The 25,605-nt window shown below is 43.6% G+C and overlaps 1 protein-coding gene across 1 annotated transcript in view; it reads right to left on the bottom strand.

Moving 5' to 3' along the window:
* Positions 1–24,458, bottom strand: part of KCNJ16 (potassium inwardly rectifying channel subfamily J member 16) — a 48,733-nt gene extending 24,275 nt beyond the window's left edge. Inside the window, exon 1 of the mRNA XM_074971056.1 lies at positions 24,304–24,458. The gene's annotated coding sequence lies outside the window, so the exon portion shown is untranslated. The remainder of the gene's footprint in view (positions 1–24,303) is intronic.
* Between the last annotated feature and the right edge of the window lie 1,147 nt (positions 24,459–25,605).

Raw genomic sequence — 25,605 nt, forward strand, 5'->3', positions numbered from 1 at the left:
CAAATGTTAAAGTTAAGCATGTACTTAAGTTTTCGCTGCACTGCGGCCAGAGTGCTGAGCTCCTTGGAGAATTAAGCCCTTAGACACAGATTTTTAAAGGAATTTAGGCATTGCAGTGTTCAGCATTACAGTGCCTTGCAGATGTAGGAGCCTAAATCTCATTTTGGCTCCTAAATTAGCCTAATTTTGGCTCCTAAATCCCTTTTGAATATGAAATGTAAGCCCCTAAACCAATTAGGTGTTGGAACACTGTGCGCAGCAAGGCTTAAATATCTTTTAAAATCTGGGCCTTAGTTCCCAGCACCATGCCTTGTTCTTAGCACAAAGTGAATGAGTTTGGGTTTTGTGCAGAGAGGTTGAATTTTACCCACTGGGAGGATCTTGTTAACAACATGCCAAGCTATACTGTATCTCAGCTCAATTTGAAAAACAGAATGAACAATGTTTTACAATATTTTCGCTATACACATTTCATGTAACTTTCATTTTAATGATTGTCACAAAAGGGCCAAATCTGCAGGAACAGTGTTGATTTAAAGACATAGCAGCCGTAAATCACAGATAATTGCGATTGCACTGTTTTGGGTTTTTTTTTCACCTTGACCTATTGTACAGGTAGGGCCACATTCCACTGGCTGTTCAAAGGATTTTGATTCCACTCTTGATTGTGACATCTGATTCTCAACCCCAAGCCTTCTCACACCAACATTTTGTCTTTTTAAGTCGATTTGCACAACCTAAACATTTATCCGCCATCAAACAAAATCTGAACCACACCTTTCTGCAATCTGATAAATTAAAGTTCACTCTGAAATTGTTTGCAGCTCTGTGTGTGTGTGTGTGTGTGTGTGTGTGTGTGTGTGAGAGAGAGAGAGAGAGAGAGAGAGAGAGTCCATTTTTGAGTGAGCCACCATATTTAGAATAGAAAGTGGAGGTGACAAAATACCACCAGAAAAGCTGTTCTTGTGATACTCCCAACTTAATCAAGAACAGAAAGCACTGGAAATCTTACCAGAGACTTTTCCTGGAAAAAGTTCCATCCAGTTGTGCAACCCCCCCAAAAAATTTGGGTTAATATCCAGACTGCTGGTTGCGGCTCTGAACTGAACATCTGAACTTCCTGAGTTCTCCCATCACTGTTTTTGATGTAGGTTGAGACAGCACTATGGTTTTATGAGATTTGTTCTTTTACCATTTTTATCTTCACTTGGGCCATGTTTCATTAGATCACATGAGTAAAGTAGGGTCAAGTCTGGTCTCTTACTTGGATGGAAACTTTATAGAACAAGCCATGCTACATGACTTGAGATTAGTACTTCAGAAATGGCACACTTCTCTCGGTATCAGTACTTAATCATGCCCTCACCTAGTCTTAGGTATGTACAACATTTGCTGATGGTTACAGCCAGGGAAAATATTTCTTTTTTCTGCATTTACCCATTGCTATTATTGCAGAATAAGCCACTGGAAACTTGAATGAAGATGTATATGTTCCATTACCAAAAATGTTTCCTTAGACCCCGAATCATCAAAGCCCTTCAGCACATGGTTAACCTAAAGCCTAAGCTTAAGGCCCATTGAAGACAATGAAGTTAAAGTTAAGCTCATGCTTCAGTACTCAGGTCTCTCATGGTGGGATTTCTTATGAGCTGTAGACTGCACGTACTGGCTTGCTATTGCAGGGTGACAATGATGATGGTGATGATGATAATTTATTTGCCCTTCCCCTGAAGAATCTCAAAACATCTTTTCAAACATTAGTGAATGAATTTTCCCAGCCCCCATGTGAAATATGGAGTTCTTATTGTTGTTGTTGTTTATTATTTTATTATGGCTATCTCACAGATGCGGAAGTCTAGGCAAAGAAGTGAAGGACTTGGCCTATCCATCTGTAAAGGAGCGGCGACTCACCCCTGTGGTGCCTCCTACTGGTTGTTGGGAATTAGCTCTTTTCCAGCATGGAGCACAGCTCTGGCCCCCGTGTCCCTCACAGACCCAGGTGCCCCTTTCTCTGGGGTTCTGCCCCCTGGCAGTACCCCCACTCTCTGCCTCTGGGTCTCCCCTTCCTGGGGAATCCCCAACCCACTATCCCCACCTTGCCTCTGTCTGGGGTACTGCCAGTCATCACCAAGCCCCCACTCCCTAGGGCAGACTGCAGTGTAAAAGCCACTCATCATAGGCAAGGAGGTTCGGACCTGCTGCCTTCCTCTGCCTCCCAGTACCTCTATGGGCCTTGGACCAGGCCCTGCAGCCTGGGGAGTTGTCAGCCTGGAGCTGCCCTGCTCCTCTGGCTCTCCCCAGCCTTACTTCACTCCCAGTACCCTGTTGGGCAGGCAGCCAGACCCTGCTCTCTCCCAGCCTGGAGAGAGACTCCTTAGGCCTCTGGCTCACTGCCTTTTTATACAGGCCAGCTGGGGCCTGATTGGGGTGTGGCCCAGCTGCGGCTGCTTCCCCAATCAGCCATCCCCAGCCACAGTCCCCTCCAGGGCTGCTTTTAACCCCTTCTATTTTAGGAGCGGGGTAGCCACCCCGCTACACCATCTAAGGCAGTGATACTCAGATCTCAGTGGTTCAGGAGCCAAATTAGTGATCAACATTACCCAAAAGAGCCACAGTTGTGTGAATTCATTGTTTCATTTACTATAGTACTATTCATATTTAAACAGTAGGACAGGGGAAATATTTATTATTATTATTCTCGCAGCAAATAAGTTAATAACTTAGTGCAAGTTGATAACTTAATTGGTTAATAACATAGTCAACGCATCCTGACTGGTTAATAAGTTAGATGGGTTACTAATTAAATCGTAGAGTTTTTTGATATCATGCGCGGCAAAGAGTCGCAGGAGACACATTAAAGAGTCTCTTGCGGCTGGTGAACCTGTCTGAGTATCAGTGATCTAAGGCATTTCTCAGGCCTGGTCTACACTGGGGCAGGATCGATCTAAGTTACGCAACTTCAGCTACCTGAATAACGTAGCTGAAGTCGACGTACTTAGATCTACTTACCACGGTGTCTTCACTGCGATAAGTTGACAACTGAGGCTTTCTCCTGTGCCTCTCGCCTTGGTAGAGTACCGGAGTCGATGGGAGTCTAGACTAGACACGATAAATTGACCCCCGCTGGATCAATCGCTGCCCGTTGATCCAGCGGGTAATGTAGACAAGCCCTCAGGCACCTACCACCATGGTACGTAGCCCTGCAGCTGACAGCACACAGATGTTGCTCTACCTACAGTGAAACCCATTGACTTCAATGAGGCTCCATATTGGTGTATCAATTCACCCACGTGCTACCAGTTGTAATATTGCATTCACACTGTTTTTAGATCAGTGTAATTCCATTGGCTCCCGCAAAGTCACACTTGATTTAACCAGTGGAACTCAGAGCCCGTATCTAACTAGCATAAAAGAGACATCTGAATAAAAGAAGCCAGAGAAAAAGAGGGGTGGGAGGGAGGTCTCCTCTTGTTGCAATTAACCAGCAGAAACGTCTTTCTGATGGGTAAACTGCAGCTTTCTCTTCTTCTGCTCCCTCTCCCTGTAAAAGTGCCAGCCTCTCTGCTCTGCCTCAGATAGGAAAGCTTCTAGTAACTCTCTGAAAAGCACCATCTATGAAATAAACGCTCTTGGCCTGTCACTGGGTCACCACTCCCACTGGTGGATGCCTCAGTGGGTGGTGACAGCAGCTGGAAGTATCCAGAAGACAAGATTGCCATGAAGAGGAAATGGGAGAACTCTCTTGTGCTATCGTGTCACTGCGTGGGACGCATTTTAGTGGAGGGATTATCTTTGGCAGTGGTTCTCAACCAGGGATCTGGGGCCCACTAGGGGGGCGCTAGCAAGTTTCAGGGGTGCAGCCAAGCATGGCCGACATTAGACTTTCTAGGGCCCAGTGCAGAAACTCAAAGCCCTGCAGCAAGGGACTGCAGCCCAGGGCTGAAGCCAAAGCCTGAACTTTGCACTACCCCCTGTGGTGTGGGGCTCTGGGAAATTGCCCTGATTGCTACCCCTGGCTTTTATATGCATAAAAACAGGTGTTGTGGCACAGCTGGGCTGTGGAGGGATTTTTGCATATGTGCAGGGGGAGACCTCAGAAAGAAAAAGTTTGAGAACCCCTGATCTTTGGGACACGTTCCCTTGGACTTGTGATCACACCGCTCACCTCTCCAGCGCTTCACAATCTCATACTGTCCCAGCAGCCACTACAGCGCTACAAGGAAGAGTTCCCTGAGGAAAGTGTGTAATGTATTTTTAGTGCCTTTTAATGCAGTTTAGTCGCTGGGCACAAGGAGGAGGAGCCAGCCCCATGTGATCAGGCTGCTCCACACAGATTGTCAGCAAGTGATCCGCAGACCAGAGTTTGGGAACCCCTGCTCCAGGATTTGACTCCTTCTGCCTTCTTAGAGAGCTGTGCTGTTGCTCTTTCTCCCCACCCCCAGACTTTGTGATGTGGCCAATGCAAGAGGCAGGTTGTTTTCAAGAGGGAGGCCTTGGTAGCCGAAGCGCAAACAGTAAACAAAGGGGGAGGAAAGGAAATCCCATGCTTCTTAGAGAGCACATCCGTCAGGAAAGACATTGTATGTTACCTTCCAGCCCTTCTGAGTGTGTGATAAACAAAGAGCTCTATTGTCTTTGTGGGAAATACTCTTCCGACCCCCATTCCAACCCCATCCAGCCAGGCTGAATGCACACAGGGTGCCCCAGAGAAGGTGAGGGAATGGCCTGAGAGGGGATATACCTTGACCCTCCCACTCTAACAGGCTTCAGAGCAGCAAGGTAGCCGTTTGACAGCTGCTGCTGCAGCATCAGGGCTGTATCTGTGCCTTCAGTATGTGGGGACACACTGAGAAGGGGGGAGGCTGCTTGGTGGATCTGCATATTTGCTCCTTTCTCGGTTCACCTTGTCTTCTGGGCTCTTGGGGACCTCTAAAGAGCAGAGCCTTGTGATGCACAGGGGAGTCAACAACAACCCCTCCCCCCCAGTCCTTCCCCACACACACACCTCTTCCAGCAGAAATGAATCAGTATATGGGTCCTCCACTGCCAGTCTCCTTTCTACTCACCTGAGAGAACCAATACATTGGTTGTCTAGAACCAGACATAAGCCAAACTTTGGGACAGACTGATTCTTCAACCTCCTGGTCATTTCAGCCCACTTTGCTCACCGTTTGTAACCTTCAGTTTCCTCTGGTGTGAGCTAAAAACATCTTTATCAATCTGCCCTCCTAACTTAAGGAATCACGTTATCAATTATGCTTCACCTTAGCTTTGTTCCTTGTTTGGGAAGGACAAGCTGGATAAACCTCCTCAAATGGACAGACAGTAACATAAGAACATAGGATTTTCCAGCCTAGATCAGACCCAAGTTCCAGCTAGCCCAATGGCTTGCTTCTGACATGGCTGACACCAGATGCTTCAGAGCGGGGGTTCTCAACCTTTTCCTTTCTGAGGCCCTCGCAACATGCTGTAAAAACTCCACGGCTCACCAGTGCCTCTAACAACTGGTTTTCTGCATATAAAAGCCAGGGCACCTGAATTCTGAACCAAAGCATTCCTGCTAGCTCTACACTTTCCAAAGGGAGTTGAGACCATGCTATCATCATCCTATCATGGAGCCAGAAAAGTTGAGTCAGTGCAAAAGGAATCCTACGCGGTACAAAGCACTGCTTTCCCACTCTGGCTTATTTCTCCACAGCATCTCTAGAGGCATCGTGGCTAATTCAACCAGTATATGCTCTGGGGACTGCCACGGCTGTGGAGAACATCGTCACTCAACCCATCATGGGCTATGTCTCTAAGCAGTCACAACATAGCCCTAATGGGCGTGGAGGCCAAATTAACCTCTCTACCCAGCAAAGTCCATCCAGGTCAGGGCTCAGATGCATTGGCTTCCGCTGCTTGCACCACTGGACATTACTGCTGTGTGTGCTATGCTTCTCTGCATGCCGGTGGAGTTTTAATTCCTGGGACTGTCACTGGTAATAATAACATCTGTTCTAAAACCCAACTAATAGTTTTTAACAAGGAAACCCTAAGTTCCTAAGCCTAAGTGCAACTGTTCTCAAGTGTGAGTCATCAAAAGAACTGAACAGCAGGTATCTTTCATACTGTGATATTTGTGTGCTTTATTAAGACGACATTATGTGGCATGAAACTTTACAGTTTCCATGACCTGGCCACAATCTTTATTCTCTGTCTCTTTTTTCCTTTCCCTCCACCTCGCTGTAAAAACATTGCAGAGTAAGACTTTACATATCTCTGCATAAACTCTGATCATGAACTTTTGAACAATAGATGCTGTGCATATATTCTTTTTTAAGGGTCAGCGCCTTAGCTCTTTTAAATTAGTGTAGCTTAATTGACTTCAATTTACATCAGGTGAGGCTCTGGTCCTACAGATTTACCTTGCAGTATACAGTGTGTGTTATGGGTAAGCAGCAGATCAATAAAGCCACAAATGATTAGATACTTCAGAGAAAAAAGACTATTCTATTTAATGTCATCATTAGGAACTAGAGTCTATATGAACTTACTGTGTCATGCATAAAATCAATACAGCACTATATCTGACAGGCAATTCAGCTCCATTTTTCACCAGATAAGTAACTTTAATATACATCCTCCTTTTTCTGCTTCTTCAAGGTTTTATTTCCATTCCTGTCATCATATGCATTTTTCCCTGTATTTTTAACCATCGGAAACTGTTCTGAATTGTGGTCAGTGTCCCTGCTTTAGATGCTAAGGGAGATAACACAAATGCTTGGAAATCTTTCTGGTGGAGAACAAGATAACTGAATTCAGACAGAACTGGTCGCGACCAGCTCCAAGGTTAAGTGATAATGAATCACAGTTTAATGCACCAGTGCTTAGCAAGACACTGACATGAAAAAAAGAAAGTGTTCCAAAGTTGGTAGGATGTTAGCAGTCTCCTGTTCTGCCATGATTTCGAATATAGATATGAAAGGAGAAAATATACTTCGTTAATTACAGGTCTGGATGCTCAGTCAACCCTGACACTATAGGATTTACATAGAGGGCCAGATCCTTACACGGCTCCATTGACTGCTCCTTGCCAATTATACCAGCTGAGGATCTGGCTCAGCATTCTTTGAAAACAAAGTTGCTGTGAGATTTTAAAATCAATCTGTAAATAACGTAAATGACACACTGAGGTATGAATTTCTTATTTATACCTAAATGTTTCTCCTGTTTTCTAGTAAATTCAATGCAATCTAATAATTCACCCACAGGGTATAGATCATTCTAGCAGTGGAAAGGCTGCAGAGTGCTTGAAACCTTGGTTTAGACCACATAATTAGTTTGTTTTATGTATTTGTTTTTAATGCCCATGTCCCGTGATCTAGGGGCCTAATCCACAGTCCTTTAAAGTCAAGGGTAAGAGTCCCTTTCATTTCAATGGGCTTTGGATCAGGCCCTAGCTACATGTACAAGAATTGCATTAAGGCTGTGATTTTTCAAAGGAACCCAGTAGTGTTTGAAAATCCAGTTGAAAATAAATAGGAACTGGAAATCTATCATGCCTAACACCCTTAAGCGCCTTTGAAAATCCCAGCCTACATATATATATATATACAAATGCATATAGCCCTTTCTCTTTCTTTTGCTGTTCATCGTTTGTATGTCTGAGCAGGCACCAGCCTGACCAGAGCAATCTATATGTTGCAAGAAAAAAAAAAGTTGGATCCCATCTTTTCTGGTACATTTTAGCCTTAACGAGCATGTTGCAGGGAGAGTGTAGCAGTGATGAGTCATTGCCCCACATCCATCCTCTCACTGCCACTTGTCTTGAAAATAACTGTTTCCTTAACACAAGGACATCTGTACACCTGAATCTGCATTTATGGATGGCTTGTAAACAGGCCACACCCACAAACACTTTCACTTTCCACCCATTCCAGGCTTCCTTTTCCCCTTACTTTCCATAAACTGAGGGTGTATCATGGTTGCCAAGGGGGAAGAATTCGCTGTAGACCAGGACAGCAAGGTGTGCTATCAAATGGATCATTGAGCCAGTCCTGCTCCTGTTGTCTTCAATGGGCACAGCTGCTGGTCATAAATTCTGTGGGAGCCTGATGAATCCATCAGCCCTATCAGCAGGACAATCAGGTTACTAGGAAATCTAGAAGGCCAGTTTCCTCATCCACTGTTGCATAGGGAGACTACTTCAGTCCTGGACTTGAATAATTCACCAAGAAATCTGCCAGCCAGTGTGGAAATAATTTAATACCTAAGGGCGCAGTTCATTTAAAATTAACTGGATCTCTGGGGAAGGATGTGGATTATTGCAGCTGAATAGAGCCCTTATTTATCAGATGGAAAAGGTTAATGTCATTTCCTTACTTTCTTGCCCACATCACCATTTATGGAGAGCAGAAGGTACAGACAGCATAAGAACATGTGCTTGATTGTTTAAATCACCAGAGCTGTTACTTTAATAAAAGAAAAAAAAATAAATTAACATTTCTCCTAGTTTCCCATGGGGGAATTATAGGCCTGGGAAAAAATAAAACACTGAAGGGAGGAAATGGGCTTGTGCAGCACCTGGACTTAGATTTGACATGTAAGAATATTGGGTTTTTTGCATTCCCATCTACTGTTCTTCCAAGGAGACCTAGGGTCAGACTAGCCTAATGTTCTTAGTTCATATTTATAGAGAAAGAGTACATTAAAAATGGGCACAATTGATTCCTTAAAAAAAGTTTAAAGACAGTGGAAGTAAGTTTTGCAAACAAAGCAGTTGTAATCCAGCTCCCTCCCTCCTGTAGTCTTAATAGCTATGAGCCTAAATATAAATATGAAAGTAATTCCATTTTCAGATACACTCTCTATGAATAGTGCCAGCTGTGGGTGTGGTTTCTATGGAACACTTCACTTCTCGACTCCTTTTCCTGTTTACATGGTGTCTGAGGTGCTCACAGTCCTTCCCCATTCCTTCTTGTCAATGACATCAGTTTGTAGGTCTTGGAGTTCCAGTCCTTTTCTCATCCAACTTCTCTTGATAGAGTCTTTCGGTCATATCCTCAGTCTTTCATGTTCTTTCTTGCTGTCTTCTTCCTCCCATGCTTCCTTTGCTGGTCATTCTTCTCCCATTCTTATCACATGCCCAGCTCACCTCAAACCTGCACTCTTCAGCCTACCTATCACTGAAAGTCCAAACTTCATCTTACACCTCATTTCTTCCATGTGCATTCTGTCTACCATCTGCTTGGCTGTCATTCTCTCATTGCATTGTTTTCTACTACCTGTATCTTACTTTCTTCCATCTCCCTAAGACCCACTCTTTCCAAAGCATAGAGCAGAGCAGGACAAACACATATGCAAGCACACTTCTCCTTTCAGTTTGTTATTTAATTATTAGTCCGACAATACTCCTGCTGCCATTTCCCTGCCACCCCTGCATATTCAGTTCTTCTTTTCAGTTCTCCAGCTCTCTCTCAGATGGCACTAAGTGTACTTCCCCAGTGCACAAATTCTTTCTTCGGATTTAACTTCTCTCATGGCACTTCAATCTCTTAGAATATGCATTAACTACTTATGCTAAGCAATCTGGTCCACTTTGTATTTAGCTGTGACACTCTAAATACCTTCCACAGACATGAAGAAGAGCTCTCTGTAGCTCAAAAGCTTGTCTCTTCTACCAACAGAGGTTGGTCCAATAAAAGATTTCACCTCACCCACCTTGTCCCTCTGTATGCACTTTTGAGTGTCTCGTTATCATGATCTGCTTCCTCAACCTCTTTGAATAATTCTTTTGTTCTTTTTAATGTGTCTTGTACATCAGACTTCCACCACCAGCTTGTTCTCCAAGAGCACCCCACGTTACCGCTCAGTGCTGGGCCGTGGGCATGGGTCAGTTGCCAAGTTGCATTCAGGAGCTGAGTAGTGGAGTCAGGGATGAATTGGGATCAGGAGCTGGGGTCTAGGGTGTGCAGCAAGACAAGATCTGGAGTGCAAGCAAGCAGGTGGTCTGCATCATTGCTCAGACTTCTCCTTGTGAAAGTTTCCTGGGTTACATACCAGCACAGCCCAATCAGTGGGCTGCAACAGACCGCCACTCAGGCCCTGCCGGACGATACTTCCTGAAGTGCCTAGCTTCACAGGGACCCGCAGGAGGACCCTTGCCTGAGCTTCTGGTGGTGATGTAGACGCCTACCACCCTTGTAGTCCCAGGCCCTTCTCCTGCAGGGTCTTGCACTTGACCTGCTGCATGCTATTTCCACTGCCTTAATGAACCTTTCTATGGAAATAAGACTGGAATTGGTTAAGGGACTGGACTGGGACTGGTGTGAGCTGGGTTCAAACATTGGCTGAACCACAGTAGGACATTGAGCAAGCTCCCATTCTCTATTCCCCTGCTGTAAAATAGGAATAATAGCATAACTCTATCTCCAAGGTGTTTTGTGAGGATACAATTAATTAATATTTCTGAGGTGCTCCTATATTACCGCAGGGGTCAGCAACCTTTGGCACACAGCCCATCAGGGAAAGCCACTGGCCTGCCAGGACAGTTTGTTTACCTGCAGCATCCACCGGTTTGGCCGATTGCAGCTCCCATTGGCCAGGGTTTGCCGTTCCAGGCCAATGGGGGCTGCAGGAAGTGGCAGCCAGCACATCCCTTGGTCCTCACCGCTTCCCGCAGCCCCCATTGGCCTGGAGTTGTGAACTTCAGCCAGTGGGAGCTGCGATCAGCCGAACCTGCCGATGCTGCAGGTAAACAAACCGGCCCGGCCCGCCAGCAGATTTCCCTGACAGGCCGCATGCCAAAGGTTGCCGATCCCTGTATTACCGTAATGGGGATACTTAAATCCAGGTCTGATTGAAATCAGTAGAAAGACACCTAATGATTTATATGAGATATAGGTTGACCCCTTATTCATTTTACGAAGCTTACCAAGCAGGTATTAATAGTTAATCTCTCTTAACATCAGATGGCTAAGAAGTTGAACAATAACTGCTTTAAAATATCTGCTTTAAAAAAACCCAGCATCTATGTTATACTTGAGTAAATTAATGTATGTATCTAAATACAGATGACAACTTTGTGGCTATCAAGTTGGCTTTATTCAGGGGATAAAGAAATGTGTCACAGCGTAATGAATTTACTCTTATTCTTTCTTGCCTGCAAAGCAACAGCTTTCTCAAACAACCAAGCAGCTAGATAGTACAACCATGTAAAGCTGACCTTGACTCTTTGTTATAAATACTCTGTAGACATAAAGTCACTCGTCAATTAAATGGTACTCTCCTGGGCTGGGACATTATATATGTTCATTGACATGGAATCCCTCTTAATTCACTTTGCTAACACAGTATTCATTTGCATTAGCCTTGGAAAGACAATGGGATTGTTTGAATAAATTCAGCCACTATTGAGGATTTGGGTTTATTCTAGTAGATTGACACTGGAACCCTCCTCCCCACTTCCTGTAGTTCTGTATTTTATATCCTGTATCGCTCTATCAGCTGACACAGGTCAGTCTGGCTTTAGCACCTGCTCAGGAACAGTACATTAGAAACATTTAATTGTTGGGAAGAGAATTCAAATGTGATATCTGATAAACAGACAGAAGCCAACCCTGACAAACCCCGTAGCCAACTCCTGGGGTCCCAAGAGGCATCAGTTCTCAGGGAGACATGGGGGAGATTTTCTCCAATGTGCCCAAGGGAGCTAAGGAGCACAAGTCATGTTGACTTTCCATGGGAGCTGTGCTCTGACATCTCCCCCAGTGTCTTCCAGAGCTCACCAGTGCACAGAGGGGACTGCAGCCTCTTCTACACTTCTTCAAGGACTTCAGTGTATGCTCCTTCTGCATCCAGCCAACTCCACTAACCAGAGAGTACTTGGGCAGAGACATGCTCTCCCCCTGCCCCCACGCACACCTTTTGGGTGATCCGTACTGTTGGGGGTGCTAGTCAGCAGGAGCCCTTAAACTCAGGAGGACCTATGCTTCCCTTCCCATACTCCCACACCAGGGTTAGCCACAATTTAGCTCCTTACACTGAGGTTATTATTTTGCATGGCTGAACATTCATAATAACAGCATTCTTCAGCACCTTTCATTCCAAAGCTTAGTCACAAACTTTACAATCTAAAATATAAACCACAAATGGAGTTCACTTTATCACTTTATCACTTTATCCTCTTTGGTGGAATGCGGCAGTTGTTTAACTGTATCCAATATCACCATTCAGCAGTTTAGGATACAAAGTTAGGCTGCTAATTAGATTGTAAGCAATCTGGGGTGGGGACCATGTAATTGCTACATGTTTGTACAGTTGTACAATGGGACCCCAATCCAGGATTGGTGCCCTTAAGCACTACTATAATATACATAATCAATAATAATTAATATGATAATAAATTAAACTGAGTGACAGGAACTGAGGTCAGCAGAATGCAGTTACCCAAGATAGACTTTGGATTGGGGGGACTGTTTTAACAACTTTTCTTTCAGAAAATTGCCTGGAAGCTTTATTGGCCACATGTGCTCAGGATATCAGTTTTGCATGTCATCTGAAAGATAGAGCTGAATGTCAGGATCGGTACGAATAGAGATGTATTCTGTTTTCATCCCTCTGGCGCCGTTTAATAGGCTGAATAGTCATTATTGTTTAACAAGCACAAAGTTCAGTTACTCTTATACTGGGCCTCATTAAGATAAAGAGAGGGACCTAAGTGTTGTGTTTGAGTGGGCGCTATCCATTCAGCACCACAAAAGCCCTGCATGAGCAAAGACAAATAAAACACAGGATTGTTCAGAAAATGTAGGTCTCTTTTCAGCCTGGAGCAGTGTGACCTTGAAGATGAAACAACAAGCTGATACTAAGAAAATTCTGCAAGCTTCTCATCCTAGTTAATGTCACTTATTGTTAGTTTTAAAACACACCTGCTTTAGCCTTAATCTTAAACACACAAGCAAAGTCCATTTTGTTAGGCTGTTTATTGCTTTGTGTTGTTCCTTCATCGTAATCAGGAGTATCTCATTCTTCTAAATCTGAGAAGAAGAAAAAACTTTTTCCAGATATAAGTTTCGTATGATTTTGTACCTGAAAACAAATATGCTGGGGGGTCTTTTGATCTTCAATTAAACATCTTTAATCCTAGCAGCAAATGCAGCTTGCTGCAGAAATAAAATGGGGAAAATGTCCCAAATTATATTTTTTTTCCAGTGACATGGCCAAACTAGCCACTTCTTTTGTCACTTCTGAAAGATCCTATGCAAAATAAAATAAAATATTTTTCTTTTTCTTCATCCTGTTAATATTAGTTAAGAAATGTCTTTGTTATAAAAATGTCGATTATGTTTTCTCCCCTTCATCTAATGGGTTTCAGAGTAACAGCCGTGTTAGTCTGTATTCGCAAAAAGAAAAGGAGTACTTGTGGCACCTTAGAGACTAACCAATTTGTGTGTATAAAAAGATCTTCTATACTTTCCACAGTATGCATCCGATGAAGTGAGCTGTAGCTCACGAAAGCTTATGCTCAAATAAATTGTTTAGTCTCTAAGGTGCCACAAGTACTCCTTTCCTTTATCTAATGGGATTCACTGCAGACAGTGACTAAGTTGAACAAACTGTGTAGTTTGGGGACCCAGTCCTGCATTTGGGGCAAAACTCCCGTTGAAGTACATCAGGATTGGCACCTTAATTTCTTCTTAATATGTAGATAGCTGGAAAATGGACTTCTAACATTCAAAGGAGCTTCAGATTTTCCTGTTGAGTATCAAGTCAGCCGCCATTTCTATAGGTGTAATTTTTTTGTGACAGCGAATAATTAGTTGATCCTGCTTTTTCGTGCCCACAGTTCATCACAGTAAGAAATATTAGAAGTTGCATATTCAGCTGTCTGTCTGTGCCCACAACAAATATGAGTATGATTATTTCCAGGAGCAAAATTTATCCTGCAAAAATGGAAGCCAGCTAAGGCCCAGTTGAAAATTAAGACCTAGATATAATTCTCATTTTCTCTGAATTTATTTTTATTTAGAATATATTCACATGTGGCCAGAAGGAAAACCCTGTCTAAAAGGCATGAAAAGGAATACAGTGTCTTATTTTAAAAAAGAATCCTAAATTCTACTGGAGAAGTTTATTTAAAGGACTGGATTTCTCCAGGTCTCCAGTAGAGTTCCTTATTTTAATTTGGCAACTTCTGTGTCTTTGTGTTTGACAAAGTGCACTATTATGCATAGCAGAGTAAGATTTTTTTTTAATATATATAATCTCTACTTTAAAAACGTGGTTCTCTGAGCATGTCAAAGGGGACAAAAGTTTTCCAGTCATACTCACACACACCCCTCTACAGGTTAAAGATGATAGATAAAAACTAGTCGTGGAAAAGAGCCTGAGCTCCCTAAGGATAACGGAGCATAATTTTGGAGATCAAGATCATATGATTCTGGAAAGCCATTATCATTCATCCCTGTGCCAGAGTTTTGTACGCTGTAGATTAGAATGACTTTCAAAAAGCTTGTGATTTAATCTTATCTGCAGTTTGCTGCTTTGTGTGTTATTTACTTTATGTTTCAGAATATAGGAATAATATAATGCTTTGTTTGCTTAGTGATGGAAATTGGTCTGGGTTATCAAATGAAGTCTCATAAAAATGTATGGTGCCTCCTAATAAGTGCCTGCTACTCATGTTCAAAATATAAATACTATCTCCTTGAACAGGTGTTATCAAGCCAGGCCTGTGTGCTTGGCAAGGATCATTATTAAAAGGTAAATATATACAATTCAGAAGACTAGATTGCAGAATACAGTTGAGTTGGCCCGCTCTAATCTGTGTTTGATTTTCCTATTTTCCATTGCTCCAGAGCTTTCGTAGACTTGCCAAGCTCTGACTGGTATGAAATGGTTTGATAAACTTCACTATCTGACATCTCAAGAGACCGATTCCTCTCAAGAAAACCAAAAGCTGATCCAACTCCTGTGGCACAATGAGAGTTGAATCAATTGCCAACAGAGGGGAGAATTTGCAAGGTCAATGGGATTTAACCCAGGGCTCATTGAAGCCCATCTTTTCATTGACTCCAATGAGTGCCCTTTGTTCCCTCTCCTGTCATATCCTTGGGAGAAATGGACACCAAAGATATGTAAACTTAAGTGAATGGCTTATGTATTATGCCAGGTCCTTCTCTCTCCACAGCTAGAGAGAGACTCCCTGCCTTCTGGCTCAGCAGCTCTTTTATAGGGCCCAGTCTGGCCCTGATTGGCTGCTTCCCAGCCTTTTCTGATTGGCTCTCAGCCCCAGCCCTCTCCACGGGCTTGCTTTTAACCCTTGCTGAGCCAGAGCAGGGTGACTGCCCCGCTACAGGGAGGTTTAAATAATCTCTCTTGCCCAAACCCTCTGCTGTTAAAAGTAGTGCCTGGTTGAAAGCTGCTTCACGGGGAGCCAGCTTTACCTTATTTCTCCCTTTGGTCCAAAAAATGCTGTTTGTGATGGAGAACCTCAACCCATCACTGATGCAGCCAACCCCTTGAAGGATGCAGGGACACCACACACACTCCCTAGAAACCAGATGGGAGTGGGAGGACCAGGTCTCAAGTTCTCAGCCAAAGGTTTTGGGGTACCAGGCATAAGAAAGGGCATGTCAGAGCTCTGTCCCATAGGTTCCACAGACAGATGTCAAACCACTCAGTATGGATTTCTGAAGGCTGTATGCTGGCTTGCTACCAGAATGCTTATTATCTGAACAGTTGAAATGCGAAATTATGAAAGATCATGGCAGAATCGGCATCCAGGGAATAAACCTTTGCCATCCAGGGACTAACCTAGTGTGGAGGGCTTTAAACTAGGTTCACCGGGGGAAGAAGACCAAAGCCCTGAGGTAAGTGGGGAAGTGGGATACTGGGAGGAAGCATGAGCATGAGTGTGTGAGAGGGGAGGGCTCCTGCCTCATACTAAGAAAGCAGGACAAACAGCAAGTTATCTCAAGTGCCTATACACAAATGCAAGAAGCCTGGGAAACAAGCAGGGAGAACTGGAAGTCCTGGCACAGTCAACGAATTATGATGTGATTGGCATAACAGAGACTTGGTGGGATAACTCACATGACTGGAGTACTGTCATGGATGGATATAAACTGTTCAGTAAGGACAGGCAGGGCAGAAAAGGTGGGGGAGTTGCATTGTATGTAAGGGAGCAGTATGACTGCTCAGAGCTCCGCTATGAAACTGCAGAAAAACCTGGGAGTCTCTGGATTAAGTTTAGAAGTGTGAGCAACAAGGGTGATGTCGTGGTGGGAGTCTGCTATAGACCACCGGACCAGGGGGATGAGGTGGACGAGGCTTTCTTCCTGCAACTAACGGAAGTTACTAGATCGCAGGCCCTGGTTCTCATGGGAGACTTCAATCACCCTGATATCTGCTGGGAGAGCAATACAGCAGTGCACAGACAATCCAGGAAGTTTTTGGAAAGTGTAGGGGATAATTTCCTGGTGCAAGTGCTGGAGGAACCAGCTAGCGGCAAAGCTCTTCTTGACCTGCTGCTCACAAATTGGGAAGAATTAGTAGGGGAAGCAAAAGTGGATGGGAACCTGGGGGGCAGTGACCATGAGATGGTCGAGTTCAGGATCCTGACACAAGGAAGAAAGGATAGCAGCAGAATACGGACCCTGGACTTCAGAAAAGCAGACTTTGACAACCTCAGGGAACTGATGGGCAGGATCCCCTGGGAGAATAACATGAGGGGGAAAGGAGTCCAGGAGAGCTGGCTGTATATTAAAGAATCCTTATTGAGGTTACAGGGACAAACCATCCCGATGTGTAGAAAGAATAGTAAATATGGCAGGTGACCAGCTTGGCTTAACAGTGAAATCCTTGCTGATCTTAAACACAAAAAAGAAGCTTACAAGAAGTGGAAGATTTGACAAATGACCAGGGAAGAGTACAAAAATATTGCTCGGGCATGCAGGAGTGAAATCAGGAAGGCCAAATCACACCTGGAGTTGCAGCTAGCAAGAGATGTTAAGAGTAACAAGAAGGGTTTCTTCAGGTATGTTAGCAACAAGAAGAAAGTCAAGGAAAATGTGGGCCCCTTACTGAATGAGGGAGGCAACCTAGTGACACAGGATGTAGAAAAAGCTAATGTACTCAATGCTCTTTTTCCCTCTGTCTTCACGAACAAGGTCAGCTCCCAGACTACTGCACTGGGCAGCACAGCATGGGGAGGAGGTGACCAGCCCTCTGTGGAGAAAGAAGTGGTTCGGGACTATTTAGAAAAGCTGGACGAGCACAAGTCCATGGGACTGGATGTGCTGCATCCGAGAGTGCTAAAGGAGTTGGCAGATGTGATTGCAGAGCTATTGGCCATTATCTTTGAAAACTCATGGCGATCAGGGGAGGTCCCAGACGACTGGAAAAAGGCTAATGTAGTGCCCATCTTTAAAAAAGGGAAGAAGGAGGATCTGGGGAACTACAGGCCAGTCAGCCTCACCTCAGTCCCTGGAAAAATCATGGAGCAGGTCCTCAAGGAATCAATTCTGAAGCACTTAGAGGAGAGGAAAGTGATCAGGAACAGTCAGCATGGATTCACCAAGGGCAAGTCATGCCTGACTAATCTAATTGCCTTCTATGACAAGATAACTGGCTCTGTGGATGAGGGGAAAGCAGTGGACGTGTTGTTCCTTGACTTTAGCAAAGCTTTTGACATGGTCTCCCACAATATTCTTGCCAGCAAGTTAAAGAAGTATGGGCTGGATGAATGGACTATAAGGTGGGTAGAAAGCTGGCTAGATTGTCAGGCTCAACGGGTAGTGATCAATGGCTCCACGTCTAGTTGGCAGCCGGTATCAAGTGGAGTGCCTCAAGGGTCGGTTCTGGGGCTGGTTTTGTTCAATATCTTCATTAATGATCTGGAGGATGGTGTGGATTACACCCTCAGCAAGTTTGCAGATGACACTAAACTGGGAGGAGAGGTAGATACGCTGGAGGGTAGGGATAGGATACAGAGGGACCTAGACAAATTAGAGGATTGGGCCAAAAGAAATCTGATGAGGTTCAACAAGGACAAGTGCAGAGTCCTGCACTTAGGACAGAAGAATCCCAGGCACCGCTACAGACTAGGGACCGAATGGCTAGGCAGCAGTTCTGCAGAAAAGGACCTAGGGGTTACAGTGGATGAGAAACTGGATATGAGTCAACAGTGTGCCCTTGTTGCCAAGAAGGCCAGTGGCATTTTGGGATGTATAAGTAGGGGCATTGCCAGCAGATTGAGGGACGTGATCGTTCCCCTCTGTTCGACATTGGTGAGGCCTCATCTGGAGTACTGTGTCCAGTTTTGGGCCCCACACTACAAGAAGGATGTGGAAAAATTGGAAAATGTCCAAAGGAGGGCAACAAAAATGATTAAGAGACTGGAACACATGATTTATGAGGAGAGGCTGAGGGAACTGGGATTGTTTAGTCTGTGGAAGAGAAGAATGAGGGGGGATTTGATAGCTGCTTTCAACTACCTGAAAGGGCGTTCCAAAGAGGATGGATCTAGACTGTTCTCAGTAGTAGCAGATGACAGAACGAGGAGTAATGGTCTCAAGTTGCAGTGGGGGAGGTTTAGGTTGGCTATTAGGAAAAACTTTTTCACTAGGAGGGTGGTGAAACACTGGAATGCGTTACCTAGGGAGGTGGTGGAATCTCCTTCCTTAGAGGTTTTTAAGGTCAGGCTTGACAAAGCCCCGGCTAGTATGATTTAGTTGGGGATTGGTCCTGCTTTGAGCAGGGTTGAGCAGGAGATGACCTCCTGAGGTCCCTTCCAACCCTGATATTCTATGATTCTATGATCCTTTCCATGAAATAAGTCAATGGGTTCCATTATGATGCTGGTCAATCATCCTAGTTACACCCACTTCTTTCGGAGGGAGGTGGGAAAGATATGGCAATTTACTGCCATATTCTTGGGAGGCCCTCGTGAATTAAGTGTTTTGGGGATCTGTTACATTAAATGAATGGTTTATGTATTATTGTTGTCCTGAATTTTATGTAACCTTTCAAGGGGGGAGATGAGACAGATGTGAGACCTGAGGGGTCAAAGGACTGTATTGAACAATGTGACAGACAAGAATGGACCTTGGGAACAAAAAGTGTTAAGTGGTTTTCTTGGGGAAGATCTATGGGGAGGTAAATGCAAATTCCCCACCTCCAGTTATGCAAAAACCCAGCCTTTTGAAACTACACCCAGAGGAGAGAGCCATTGTCTGCTGATCACTTGTTATGTGAGGCCAAGATCAAAGGCCCAAGCTGCATAGAGGAAAGACTGAACTATTCATGGTTGTTCTGATTCTGAATTTGACACAGTTATGAACTGGTAACCACAGGGAGAACCCAGTTGTGGGTTATGAATGATTGATAGCTACTGGGCCCCAAGGCTGGAGCTGAGTGACCCCTGGTAAGCTTTTTAGCATGTGTGTAGGTTCTTTTGCTCCTTGTGTTCTCTGTAATGCTTTCACCTTAAGAATGAGAGTGCTTTCAGCTGGAACATTGTGATGAACAATGAAAACATTTTGCAAAATTGTTAGTGCAATAGTTTTTGAACCCAGCTGTACAGAGTCACAGCCCAATGACTTCACTATAAGATCATTCTTCCCGCTGTCTCTAGCAAAATGTACCAGCAAGAAGTGCTCACCCACCCCTTTTATGTAATAAAACTAAAACAGCTCTGTAAAATGCAGGGCCACATATGGTCCCAGGAATAATGATTAAGATGAAAAATCCTCATTGTCCAGACAAAGCAGCACTGAGCAGCTTTATCCAGAGGATGCCGTATGCCAACTCCTTATGCCCCTAATAAACCTGCATGTGATCATGTGCTATAAATCCTTAAGCATATTGTAGAAACTGGATAAATCCTCTTTTCATTTAAAAAAATGAAAATGAATATAATTCTATTTATTTTAACATCAATAGATTTCCTGTAAAAGAAACCCTGACATTTTGGAGTGGTATTATTTTATTTTAATATTTCACCACTGCAAAATGCTATTATCCAATGGAATTATGGGCTGCAGAGCATGTGAGATGTGAGACACTTGACACATGTAAAGAAGGAGTTGTTTAATTTTCTCCTCCTATTAGTCAAATGAATGCCAATGAGCCATGATGAATTAATGGTGCTGGAGAATGTCACCCTCCATGCTTGTGGTTTTAACGCTGTGTGAATTCCACTTATTCAGCAGCAATATAAAAGACCACACATTAAGGGAGCTATTAGCCAGGATGGGCAGGGATGGTGTCCCTAGCCTCTGTTTGCCAGAAGCTGGGAATGGGCGACAGGGGATGGATCACTCAATGATTACCTGTTCTGTTAATTCCCTCTGGGGCACCTGGCACTGGCCACTGTCTGAAGACAGGGTACTGGGCTAGATGGATCTTTGGTCTGACCCAGTAGGGCCGTTCTTATTGTCTATACTATGGCACCCACTGGTAAAGCTGAGCTGGGGCTGGCCCCAGTGGGAATGCTTTTCTAAAATTCCCTAATGTACACAGGGCCTACAAGCACAAAGTATTAATTGTTCCTCACAAACCTAGTACAGTCCAGGCAGCAGCAGTGCAAAATTCCCCACAATGCCCTTCTGTTGTCTCTCCACTGACCTGGAGAAATGACACGCTTAAGGGTCAGGATGGAAATTCAAGTTCTGAATAACCCATCTGTTCCTTGGCATTCTGCTGCGCCGTCCGTCCAGCAAATCATGTGAGCAGGTGTGACGTCCCATTGTCTGTGTGTATTTTAGTAGCTAGGCCTCCCTGCTTAACGTTCAGCACATGCTCACGTGCTTTGCTGAATTGCCAGATTGCACAAAAACACCAGGAAATAGACTGACTCGTCTCAAATATCAAGCACCTGACAAATAATAAGGCACTTTAGCCTGTACAGCCCTAGGGTATATTTGAATAGATGGAAAGTTCCTTATCTTTTTGCCAAGTCTCACACTCTTCCAGAGAACCTGTTCTGATTTTGTAACCTCTCGGCAGATTGCAACATCTGACTTCAGCTACTTTACAACAGGTGCCATTTTATTGGCCGTAACTCTGCAATTGTCTTTATACTTATTTCGTGAACAGACTAGGAACAAGCTAAATCCATGAGCTTCTTGAAAATTAATAAAAAGAAAAGGAGTACTTGTGGCACCTTAGAGACTAACCAATTTATTTGAGATGAAGTGAGCTGTAGCTCACGAAAGCTTATGCTCAAATAAATTGGTTAGTCTCTAAGGTGCCACAAGTCCTCCTTTTCTTTTTGCGAATACAGACTAACACGGCTGTTACTCTGAAACTTGAAAATTAATGTCATTCCACGTTTACTTTTCTCCTTCTTATGGGCCAGATTCAGACTTCTTCCTTCACTTGGGCCAGATTCTCTCTCCTATCAGATCATGCTTCCTACCCCGAAGTACTCCCCTTCATTTCAATGCTCTATTGAAATAGTAGGAGTCTCAGAATCCTGCCAACAGCTGTTATTCACCATAGCAACTGCACATTACCCTCTCCCCAGGATCATGACAATTCTTCCTGCTAACTAAACTACAAGCACCGATCAGAGCAGGGACTGGCATGAAATCCCATTCCTCACTGCGTAGGCTGCATTCCTTTGCATTGATCAGGGCAATTTTCTGTCCAGCCCGAACTAGATCCTGGACTTTGTCACAGTGGTACTTTCCATCTTGCAAGCACAGAAAAACAAGTCAGTGCACCTAGGATGGCTGAGGGTGAATGAGACCAGAGTGATTTTTCTCTCCCCGCCCCCACCAATGGTAACATTTTTTATGTTTACAGGAGCGAGATATGCATAAATAGCTCCTAAACTGTCATTTATAATTTGCCTCCAAGGCATGTGAAAATGGTGAAACTTCATGGCTCCTTGTGCTTATTGCAATGTGTCACTCTTATATTATATAATGCGCTTGTGAACCTTTGCTTACCATATTCTCAAAGCAACTCAAAATTACTAGTCGTTATTTATATATTTACATTACTGTAGCACTTCGGAGCCACAGTCATGGCCTAGGACTCCATTGTGCCAGATACTGTACAAACAGAACAAAAGGACTGTCTCTGCCCTCTGGTTTTGATTCCTAGGAATGTAGGAACTTAGTCCCTATCCTGACGAGATACGGTCAGACCAATAATCTCTCTCTTCTGTGTGTGGACAGGGCTTAGCAAGGTGCGGGTGCCGCTGTCATATCAATAAATCATAATAATAATCTTCCCACGAGCAGAGCCCAATAGTTTAAGAAAAAGGTAACTCCATAATCCAGCACATACCTGAGTGTACAATGTTAGACTTGGGGGTGGGGAGAGGGGAGATTTCTTCCTCACCCCTATTTGAAGGCTGTGTAAATCAGGAATGAGAGACTGTCTAATGGTAAGAATTAGAGGCTGAGTTCTGTTCTTAACTTGCCCCTGACTGGCTGTGTGAATTTGTCCCAGTCATTTGATGCTGCCCCTGTGCCTCAGTTTCCCCATCCATAAAATTCATTACTTACCCCATTCAACCAATAGTACTACTCATGGAGTAAATTGCTATGCAATGTGAGTCAGAGTGGAAGAATCTGGTTCTTCCTCAATTAATATTAATTAGTTGTTTTCAAATAACTTTATGGTAATATCATTTTTATAAATAATGCACCAGATCTTATCTAATATTTACAATAGATTCTAGAGACAATTGAATAGACAATGCCTCCATTATACCTTTAATTTCTTTTAAAATTGCCTTCCATTAAAACTTAACAAAACAAAACTCCAGCCCTTTAGTTATTACCTGAATTTTCTTTGTGCACTTAATTTTGGCAAAGATCCCTCTGAATCCTTCCCCACTTAAAACCCCGTCAACGAACATAAAGGCAGAGCTCAGCATGTGAGCCCTCTTAGCCAGGCACTCACTCTGAGCTGCTCTATACCATACACACTGACAATACAAAGCGAATGCCTGAACTGTGCCAAAAATCAAGCTCATAGCTGCATTGGGTTAGAATGGCATTTTAGCCCTTTGTATATTGCGCAGATGAATCAACAGCTGGCTTCCCTCACAAAGAACCTTCTTCCCACATCTACAAAGACATAGAAGGGAATAAAATGCAAGGATACAATCATCTGGAGAGAGTAGAATAATTAGGCTATACTGAGCTTTTCAAAGGGGCTGATGAAACCCTTAGACCTTAATACAACAGAAACAATAAGGCTATCTCTTTGAACGGGGAGATCTGTTAAGACAATAGTGCAAAAGAGAGAGAGAGGAAGATACAGGGAATCCAGTCTGGTGAACAGGGAAATGGAGGCAGGAGAAATCTGTGCATATGTGTGCGTGAAATCTAGATTAGGATTTTCCACAGATCATAGGCAAGAAGAGACCACTGTGATGATCTAGTCTGACCTTTGAAGAGTTCATTGTCACTACTCACTTTAAATCCTAATATGATATAAATGGAATTAGTATGAAAACAGTTTGGTCTGTTCAGTGACCTGCTTTAAAAACATGTAAGCAGCCAAAGGACTTCCAGGACACAAATAGGGCTGGGTGGGAAGTGGGGTTTTCCCATCCCATGAGAATATTTGACCTTTTGAAATTGTTCCCATTCCAAATTCTGATGAAAAGTTTTAATCTTGAAAATTTTCATTAACCAAAGGAGTGGAGCGGGGGGTGGGGGGGGGGGTGAAACAATTCAGAAGAATCAGTATCTTTTGTTTCAATAATTTTTAAATGCTTCATTCCATTTCAAACCTTTTCTTTTAAAATTTTCTAGTGTAAATTTACTAAAATTCTGAAAGAAAAAGTCATTTCAACTAAAAAAAAAAATTGGTTTGAAAAGTTTCAATTTTGTCAAAACACCCTGTTTGACATTTTCAAACCAGAAAGTTTCAATTGTTTGAGTCAAGTGTTTTGCGATCAGTTTTGGTTTCAATGAATCAGCATTTTCAGAAAAAAAAATTGTCAGAAAATTCCCAGCTCTAGCCACACAATCTCAAGGACAAAAATTCACAACTCTGAGCTGCATTTCTTGCTGTCACTTTTGCTTTGCAAGTGAGATCTTTCTGACAACATCATGGCACGACTTAAAGGTATATGGGTCAACTGGCCCAAAAGGTAGAAAATATCATCAGAGCAACATAAAATTTTCCTTCATTCTGAAACCCTAGTTGGATGTTCTCCTGTTTCTACCTGACACAATATTGATATTATTTTCTACATGCTCTGCTGCCCCGCTAGAAAAAGCCAACATGGAAACTTGAAGCATCTCCCCCATTGATAGAAATGATAGGAATATAAAACATAAAGCACCTTACCTTTGATCATTCTTCCATAAGCAAGTTATATCAAGTGCCCCTGTGGTATCTGTGTGTTTGCAGTTGTACAACTGTAAAGAAAAAAACCCCACGCTGTGTTAATAAGGAAAGGCGAAAGCCACAAACTCCAAAGATTCAAGTTAAACATTTACCCCAGTTTGCTGCTACACTCGAACCCTGAGGATCTACTTAACTAGCTGCTGGCATCTCGAGAAACAGGTGACAGCCACTCAGCAACATGCCTGGCTACTTCCCTGTCTGCTCTTCAAACACAGGCTACAGAATGCTAAGGTCGCCGAAGCACAACATTTAGATTTCCTGCTTGAGAAATACCATTCACAATAGAAGTGATATTTCAAATGTTTACAGGCAGGGTCAGTTGGCAAATACCTGCTGAAATGTTACTATAGGACTAAGGGACTTAAAGTTCCTATGTTGTCTTTTTTACAGTCTTTTGTTCCTAAGGTCAGGTGGAATTTCCATTGTGTACAAGAATGTGTACTAACCTTCTTTCAGACAGGCAGGTTACATATTACATGGTGTTACATGTGGATCGGTACAAGTTAGAGGTGTGCAAAATGGGTCAAGAGAAGATCAAAAAGAGGCCCCTTTACCCCCTCCTCTCCACACACACACACACACAGAACAACTTTGGTTCACTTTGGGACCTTTTCTAGACATTTAAAAATGTTTGCTGGATTTTTGCTTTCACCACCTCTGCATTCAAGTTGCAGCTGACAAAGTTACTGTCCCGGTGCTGTGACCTTGTCTCCCCAATTCTTGAATTCCTTCACTAGCTTCAACTTTCCACAGTCTTTGCAGCCAAGCTCCTCATCCTGCCCACCACGGCTCTGCAAAATTCCACCTTCCTCTATATCCCCAATCTCATCTCCAAATACACACTGACCTGCCTACAACCCAAGCACACTAGACTCTGGATCTCTCCCTTTCCCCCCTACTCTTGACTTCGCAGCATCTTTCACATCACCCTCCCTGATTACATTAGCTTCCCAATTAAAGCCGCCGCTCGACCTGTTTCCTCCTTCCAAAAGCCCCTTGACGCAGCCACACTAGAGTGGCCACATTCCACTCAGTGTTCACTTTGTTACACATCACTCTGCACTGTGCTGACTTAGACTGTATGCTGCCTCCATGCAGCCTATACCTTACTAGTGCAAGATTCACTTAATAGTGCTAAATAAATAAGTACATTAAATGAAAATGAAAGAAAGCTGGAAATGGACACGGAAGGGCTAGCGAGGTTCATCACAGCAGAGGGATGCGGGTGATCCTATGGCAGGT

Source organism: Natator depressus, chromosome 14 (assembly GCF_965152275.1).
Source record: "Natator depressus isolate rNatDep1 chromosome 14, rNatDep2.hap1, whole genome shotgun sequence".
NCBI lineage: Eukaryota > Metazoa > Chordata > Testudines > Cheloniidae > Natator > Natator depressus.